The sequence below is a fragment of the Sminthopsis crassicaudata genome, chromosome 6, assembly GCF_048593235.1.
Source record: "Sminthopsis crassicaudata isolate SCR6 chromosome 6, ASM4859323v1, whole genome shotgun sequence".
Taxonomy (NCBI): domain Eukaryota; kingdom Metazoa; phylum Chordata; class Mammalia; order Dasyuromorphia; family Dasyuridae; genus Sminthopsis; species Sminthopsis crassicaudata.
The window spans coordinates 166,378,914-166,387,871 of NC_133622.1; the positions used below are offsets into that span (position 1 = coordinate 166,378,914).

The window sequence follows — 8,958 nt, forward strand, 5'->3', positions numbered from 1 at the left end:
ATAAGATCAAAATGGGTCCAAGATTTAAGCATAAAAGAATGAGATCATAAATAAATTAGAGGAACAGAGGATAGTCTACCTCTCGAGACTTGTGGAGTGAGGAAGGAATTTGTGATCAAAGGAGAACTAGAGATCATTATTGACCACAAAATAGAAAATTTTGATTACACCAAATTAAAAAGTTTTTGCACAAACAAAACTAATGCAAACAAGATTAGAAGGGAAGTAACAAATTGGGAAAACATTTTTACAGTTAAAGGTTCTGATAAAGGCCTCATCTCCAAAATATACAGAGAATTGACTTTAATTTATAGGAAATCAAGCCATTCTCCAGTTGAAAAATGGTCAAAGGATATGAACAGGCAATTTTCAGATGATGAAATTAAAACTATTTCCACTCATATGAAAGAGTGTTCCAAATCACTATTGATCAGAAAAATGCAAATTAAGACAACTCTGAGATACCACTACACACCTGTCAGATTGGCTAAGATGACAGGAAAAAATAATAATGAATGTTGGAGGGGATGTGGGAAAACTGGGACACTGATACATTGTTGGTGGAGTTGTGACAGAATCCAACCATTCTGGAGAGCAATCTGGAATTATGCCCCAAAAGTTATCAAAATGTGCATACCCTTTGATCCAGCAGTGCTACTACTGGGCTTATATCCCAAAGAAATACTAAAGAGCGGAAAGGGACCTGTATGTGCCAAAATGTTTGTGGCAGCTCTTTTTGTAGTGGCTAGAAACTGGAAAATGAATGGATGGATGTCCATCAATTGGAGAATAGTTGGGTAAATTATGGTATATGAATGTTATGGAATATTATTGTTCTGTAAGAAATGACCAACAGGAGGAATACAGAGAGGCTTGGAGAGACTTACATCAAACTGATGCTGAGTGAAACGAGCAGAACTAGGAGATCATTATACACTTCAACAATGATACTGTATGAGGATGATTTCTGATGGAAGTGGATATCTTCAACATAGAGAAGAGCTAATTCAATTCCAATTGATCAATGATGGACAAAATCAGCTACACCCAGAAAAAGAACACTGGGAAATGAGTGTAAACTGTGAGCATTTTTTTGTTGTTGTTTTTCTTCCCAGATTATTTTTACCTTCCAAATCCAATTCTTCCTTTGCAACAACAACAACAAAATTCGGTTCTGCACATATATATTATACCAAGCATATACTGTAAGATATTTAATATGTATGGGAATGCCTGCCATCTAAGGGAGGGGGTGGAGAGAAGGAAGGGAAAAATTCGGAACAGAAGGGAGTATAAGGGATAATGTTGTAAAAAAAATTACCTATGCATATGTACTGTCAAAGAAAATGTTATAATTATAAAATTAATTTTAAAAAGGGAAAAAAAAGTCCTTTGGCCTTGGAAAGGTCCTGAAAACATTGATGACTATCAGCTTGGATAATCTATTAGCAATGACCAAGTTCCTGCAATAGAACACCTCTCAAATTTACCTGTAAACCATAAAATTAGCAAATAAGTAACATGAAGCTTCTGATCTCTCTTTTTCCTATAAATTAATCCTCTTTCTCCTGGCTTTTTGCCATTTGTAATAGTGTTATAATTAACAATAAAACATTGCCCCTTGACAAGGAAATGGGTCCAAGCCTGTAAATTCTTTTAAGACACCTTTCGACATCTTTCCCAACCTTGGCAATAGGGTTATTTAAGCATTCTATTTCCTCATATATTTTTCATCGTTCAGAATTATGGATCACATAATTTGAGATTGGGAAAGAACTTCAATGGGTCATTTGGTCCAACCAATGGACCCTCCAAAAAAAGAATCCCCACTAAAATATAGCAATCCCCCAGCTTCTCCCTGAAGGCTCAGTGTTTTGGGGGGTAGTTAAGGAATGTCTGTCCTGAAGGCTTCAAAGGGGCTGTGATATAAAGGGAGGAACCATATCATATCTCAACTTTTTATATCTCCCACCTCCTCTCTATTTAGCACTATCCTTTGTACACAGGGGCTCCTTAATAAATATTTGATGAATAAGAAAATTTATGAATTGGCTCTCAGTGCTTCAATGATTGGGAGAAAAACATAGAGACTAACATTACATAGAATTGAATAATGAATCAAATAGTTGAAAAAAGCTTTATTGGAAAAAAGTTATGCATATAATCTTAGATGATTAAAGAAGAGGCAGCATTCCTAAAATTTCTTATTTCCTTAGTCAAGTCAGATGATGTTGATTTATTTTTAACAGTCAGCTGATAAGCACACAGTGTTCAGAATTAGCATGATCTGAAATAAAACACCAGAGTACATTATATATAATTTTCCATTTGTACTTCATTAATTTCAAGACAATTTTATAATTGTCAGAAAAACATTTCCCATTCATTTTAGATTATTCAGAACGAATCACTTAGCAATATATTTAATAGTTTTATGTCTCCTCTATATGATTAATTAAAAATCATGTATGAGTTGATACTCTTGTTCAGGCTTGTCTGATTCTTCATGACTCCATTTGGGGTTTTCTTGGCAAAGATTCTAGAGTAGTTTGCCATTTTCTTCTCCAGCTCATTTTACAGATGAGGAAACTGAGGCAAATGTGATTAAGCGACTTGCCCAAGGGGATAAAGCTAATAAGTGTCTGGGGCCAGATTTAAATTCATGAATATGAATCTTCCTGATTTTAGTCCTAGATCTCCATTTACTGTAACACTCAACTGCCCTTCTGTTTACATTACTCTTCAGCTATTAATATTAATAACAGGAGTCTAATCTACCCTTTAAGAAATTAATAATAATATTGCTTTTTTATAGTGCTTTAAAGTATGCAAGGTGCTTTACATGTATTATTTCATTTCATCTTTAGGTGGTAGACTGGGAATCAGGAACTCATCTTCCTGAATTCAAATCTAATCTTAGATACCTACTAGCTGAGCAAGTCACTTAATTCTGTTTGTCTCAGTTTCCTCAACTGTAAAATTACCTGGAGAAGGCAATGGGAAGTCATTTCAGTATCTTTGCCAAGAAAACCCCCAAATATGCTCATGAAGAATAGGACACAATTAGAAAACTGAACAACATCCTCACAGCAATCCTGGGAGTTGGATGCTATTATCTCAATTTATACATGAGGAAACTGAGGTACATAGAAATAAAAGTGATTTGCCTAGAGTCATAGAACTAGGATTTGAACATAGGTCTTCTTGACAGCAAATCCAATGTGCCATCTTGTTGCTTCTAACCCAAATCCAATTCAAGCTTTATGAAATTTAAGCATGAAGATAGAATTGTGAATTTAATTTCACTTACCAACGGCAATAATCAAGGCTGTGCTTGCAAAGTGATTAATTAGGGAAAAAAAACAACAAAAAAAGATTAATTAATTGTGGGAATGTAGTCATCTTGAAAACACTATAAATTTATTGTTGCTCTTTATTTTGTAGATAAATTTTCATGAAATGATTCAGACATTCAATAATGAAACACCTTGATTTTTAAAACAACAAAATAAGTCAAAGATGTATAATCTATATGTAATGAAATCTAGAGAGTATATATATATTTTTAAAAATCACTTCTTTTTTCTTTTTTATTTGAATGAAACTATAGGAAAAATTGATAAGTCAAAGCAACTTGTTAATTTGAAATTTTTTTTTTCTAAGGATTCTTACCATTCTTTGCCTTGACTTTTTCCTTTTGAAATTCAGATTGGGAAAGTTTTATTTATTACAGTTGTAGTGTCTGAGTTTTGAGGACTGGGAGGGAGATTGTTTTCAGGCATAGCATGTACATTGACATTGGCTTCAGGTGGAGGAGTTGTGACAGCTTTAGTGGCAGAGATGGGAACTGAAACAGGAGAGGTGATAGAAGATCCAGGAAGGTCATTTGTAGGGGCATTATGACAAATCATTACACAATTCTTAAATGGTGAGAAAGCTCCTTGATCATCTTGTGAATCAGGTGGTGCCTGTGGCTCAAATAAACCATCTGGATGATGTGGGCCAGGAGGTCTTCTGGATTCCTGTGATTCTTCTGAACAGCTTTCTGGATCACGTATATTGTGGTGCTTAATAGAGAGAGAATACATTGTAAATTTGCAGGTAAAAATAGTAAACTACAATTAAATAGCATTTTTTGAATACAAAAGAAAGACAGAGAAAGACAAAGAGAGACAGACAGACAGACACATGGATAGAGATAGACAGAGAGAGACAGAGTCAGAGACCAAAAGACAAAGAAAGACAGAGACAGAAAGAGACACAGAGAGAAAGACAGACAGAGACAGGGAGACAGAGAGACACACACACTTAAACAGAGATAGAGAATCCTGGAAAAAGGGAAGGAAGGAAGGAAGGAAGGAAGGAAGGAAGGAAGAAAAGAAGGAAAGAAGGAAGGAAGGAAGGAGGAGAAGGAAAGAAGGAGGAAGAGGAGGAGGAAAAGAAACAAAGACAGAAAGTAATAGAGTAGAAGAGACACAGAGAGAGACAGAGAGTCAGAGAAACAGAAAGAGACAGAGATAGAGAGAAAAAAAGAGAGAAGGTTGACCAGTGGTCACATAATACCTTGGTTCAAGACCTCTCTCTCTCTCACAACTACAGATCTAAAGCTCCACCTCTCAGTGTTTCTGGCCACTCTCCAAAGCTAGATTGCATGGAGGCTACCCATCTCTCTGTAATAAAAAAATTCTCAGAAAAGTAGTAGGGACTCTCTTGCATAACTCTCTTTCATACTTTGAGAACCACTGGCTCAGAGTGGAATGAAAGCTGGAGACAGCATGGGCTCCCTCTGCACTTTTTCATGTGCACTAGTTGGTATAGGTAACAGGTTTGCCCTCTCTTCTGATAGGGGATGCTGAGTGTCATTAAACAACCCATTTGTTTGAATGCGGTTAAGACACTGTCATTTTTCCCTTTCAGACCAAATAGTTTTGTTATGGTTACTTTTCCTTTATAGGGGTTTCTTATTTAGTATCCAGTTATCTTTATTTATCTTCTCTGGAACCTCTCCAAGACTTGGTACAAGGAGAAGCTATTTGGGAAATATATTTATATACCACCTACTATATGCCAGGCACTAGGCTGGGCTAAGTGATTTTTATAAATATCTCATTTGATCCTTACAACAATCCTAGAAGGTAAATGCTATTATTATCTTCAGTTTTACAGATGAGGAAACTGAGGCAAATAGGATCATACGGAGAAATGTTTGAAACATTATTGAACTCAGGTCTTCTAAGTTCTAGGCTCACTGCTCTATTCACTGTACTACTGGCTTCCTCTGAGAGATCCCTTCCTATCTCTAATTTTCCTCTGAAAAGACAACTCTAACCCATCGGTTCTCGAAATGAATTGAAATCCAGTGTCCCTGAAACTTTTTCGGGGGGGGGGGTTCCATAGCAGTATTCCAAAAATATGTAAAAGTTAAAGTTGTTTTGTCAGGAAACAGTACAATCAATTTGCCATTACTTATGCAAATGAGGGAGGATGAACAGAGGTTCAATTAATAGAAAAATGAATAAAATTAAAAAAAAAACCCTAGAAAGGCAATAGAACATAGAAGATAGAGAGCAGACTTAGGAGTCAGAAGACTTGGATTCACTATGTGACCAGGATAAATCCTTTATCCTTTCAGCACTAGAGGCAGTAGTCTAACACTACAAGGTACAAAGAAGGTGCCAACTGGCATCAGAGAGAGAGCATTTTCTCAGGGGAGATTTCTATACTAATGATATCACAGACCCAGTCAATCCCTAATTACTAAACCATATTTTGGCCCCTGCCAACAGTGTAAATAGGGATAAGGAAACAGCTTCAGAAAGGTTGTGGGTAGGGCAAGAGCCCAGGGCCAACTAGGATCAATGAAAACAGGCTGGGGAATATATACTAGGTGGGTTCAGTGCAGTTATTGGAAGGCTATCCCTACTAATTTTTTGTTAATATTGTTAAGTGTTAATCATTGTTAATATTGAGGAAATACTAAAAAGGAAGAAAGAAAGGAGAGAAGGAAGGATGGAAGGAAAGAAGATAAAAATGAGATAAAACTTACTTTTTTGTGGTGTCCGTGCTTATGTCCTTCAGCTGACTAAAATGTTGTGCATATAGAAATGTACAGTAACAAAACAAAACGAAACAAATTAGACTCAGTACAACATGTCATAGTGGATGGAGAGTGCTCTGTAATTAACCAATCAGTTCACACTGATAACTATTATGTCCCAGGCACTGCTAGGTGCGGAATACAAAAAAGAGGCAAAATTCAGTCCTTGCCCCAGAAAAATTTATAATCTAATGGAAGACAGCATGCATATACATCCAAAGCAAGCTATATGTAGGATTAAAAGGAACTATGTAACAGAGGGAAAACACTAGTATTAAGAGGGGCTGGGGTAGGCTCCTTGTAGAAAATAGGATTTTAGATGAGATTTCAAGAAAGCCAAGAAGTCAGTAATTTCATTGGAAGATGGAGAACATTCCAGATGGGAGCAAGCCAGAGAAAATGTCTGAAGCTTAGAAATGGAGTAATCAATTTGTGGAACAACCTGGTGGCCAGTGTCCTTGAATCAAAAAAAAAAACCTATTGGGAGTTAAGTTGGAGAAGATTAGAAAGATAAGATGGAATAAGTCATGAAGGGCTTTGCATGCCAAATAGAAGCTTTTGTATTAACTCCTAGAATTATAGGGAGCCACTAGAGCAGGGGGTGGGATAGGGTCTGTGGATAGATGGATATGGGTTTTGCTTCTTACACAGACTATAAGTCATTCTAAGATAGTATTCCAGGTACTTCTGTAAGGCTAAAAATAATCATAATGATGGGGATGATGATGAACACACTAGGACATGCAAAGCCCTATACATTTCTTATCTTATTTGTAGACTCAGTGTCAACTTGCATGGGGATATAGGGATTTTTCTCACCTGAGAGTTCCTTCTGCATTGCAATTACATCTCTCTGCTTATAATGAACCCAGAGCATAGTGTCTTCCAATAGAAAGATTATGTATTATTTTTGGTGATGAAAAGGCAGAGTAGGCAAAAAGCATATTTAAAGGAACTTTTGAGTCTCTCAATGTCACAATCATAAAAATAAGTTGACATTGTACAAATAGTTCATTGGTATCAGAGGCAGACTTCCCAAAGTAACTTTTTTCATTGATTGAGCTGTGGATAATAAGCATATCAAGGCTTTTTTTTTTTTTTTCAAGAAAAGTGAAAACAACGCTTTATATTGAATTCTCTCATGAACTAAGTTGCTTTTTAAAATGAACAAATGGTAGGCCGATAAGATCATATTATGTTATTGGATACTTACAGAGAAGCAAGCAGTTATGGTCAAGACAATTGCAATCAGGATTAGGGCCTTCATCTTTTCTTATTCTAGAATTGAAGTAAAAAGAATCTTCTGTTGGAGTTGGAAGAATTAATGAAATGAAACAGTAAAATTATTTTTTTGCTTAAGTTTCAACCAAAGAACTTATATGAAAAGATAAACCTCTAACTATGATATTGACCCATATTGTTTTTTAAAAATAATATAAAAATAATACTTAAAATACAATAATTTTGAATTTAAATAATGGTTCATTTCAAAAAAATCAAAATTATGTACTACATATTTTTATTACTTTCATTTTAGTTATTTATATGGAATTATTATTTAGATTTGTCTTTGAGAAGCTTTTCGATTTATATATATATACATGTGTAAAATCAATTTCCATATGTATATACATATAAATATAATCAATTTTTTGTTAGATTCTGTTAAATAGACATGAGAAGAAAGAAGAAATAGGTGTCCACTTATAGACACTAACTTGTGATTTCATCAGGGTATAAAGGATGCAATAATATGGTCTAATATAATTTGTAATTTATATCTTAGTGAGCAATCTGAGGCATAGAAGAAATGTTATTTGCCATAGTTACACAAATAATAAAGGGGAATTGGGATTTGTATCTAGGTCTTCTTGACTCTAGGTCTAGAACTCTATCCAGCATAACAGGTTATCTCACAGGCATCCATAATAGTCATTTTTATACTCACAAAGCATATAAATACTGAAAGATCTACATAGTGTGGGAATTCCATCTACCCATGCAGATTATGACTCATCTATGAAAGATAAGTTCTAAGGACTGCTCAAATCGCACAGACTAATTAAGTAACTCTCCTAGAGTTGAACAATGAATAAGTTTTGAAAATGAGATTCCTTGGGCTTCCTGACTATAAACCCAGCAATCTATTCACCATCCCTAATTTCAGTCACAATCCTCTTAGAAACCTGATAAAAACCTGTCTCTGGGAATGTAGTAGATACCATATAATGGATATAGTCTTCCTTTTGTCCAGATCTTGCTGCCTTCAGCTCCTCCTGCTTGAAGAATTTCAGAAAGATTAGTAGGATTCTGGGTCTATAAATAGTTCCAGTTCTCACTGTCCCTTCCAGCCCCTCCCTTCTCCTGTATTGGGGAGAAAATTAGAAGTTCACAATATTGAGGTTGTTGCTTCTGGGCTAATCCTGGCTACTTCCTGAAACAAATAAAGGAAGTCAGAAAAACCAGCAATAGATTGTCCTTTTTGCATTATTATAAAAATGTCACGTACCTAATGTCTTATCTGTGCATCAGAAATGAAGGTTTATTTATTATAGTGCTTTTCAACCATTTAACTCCATACCTTCCAGATTCGTTTTCTTGCTACACTAAATAGGCCTTCCTGCTGCTGCTCCTACTTAATGTTCTATTTTCTGCCTCTTTGGCTAGGCTGTCTTCCATGTGTTTGGGAAGCCCTTCTTCCTCATCTCCCTCTGGGAGAATGTCTACTTCTCCTCAAGGTTTAGCTCACATGCTATCTAATCTTTCTTGGACTCCAAAATTGAATTCAATCTCTCTTTAAATAATTATAAATATTCTTATCTGTTATTGTCCTAGTAGAATCTAAATTCTTTGCAGGGCAT

At 35.4% G+C, this 8,958-nt stretch overlaps 1 long non-coding RNA gene across 1 annotated transcript; it reads right to left on the bottom strand.

The window, feature by feature from the left end:
* Nucleotides 1–2,157: 2,157 nt before the first annotated feature.
* On the bottom strand, nt 2,158–8,448 carry LOC141547021 (uncharacterized). Its single transcript, XR_012483495.1, has 6 exons — nt 8,320–8,448; nt 7,311–7,375; nt 6,047–6,082; nt 3,673–4,067; nt 3,311–3,328; nt 2,158–2,287 (listed from the first exon to the last, which is right to left on the bottom strand). It is a non-coding gene; the product is annotated as an uncharacterized LOC141547021 (long non-coding RNA).
* Nucleotides 8,449–8,958: the final 510 nt, after the last annotated feature.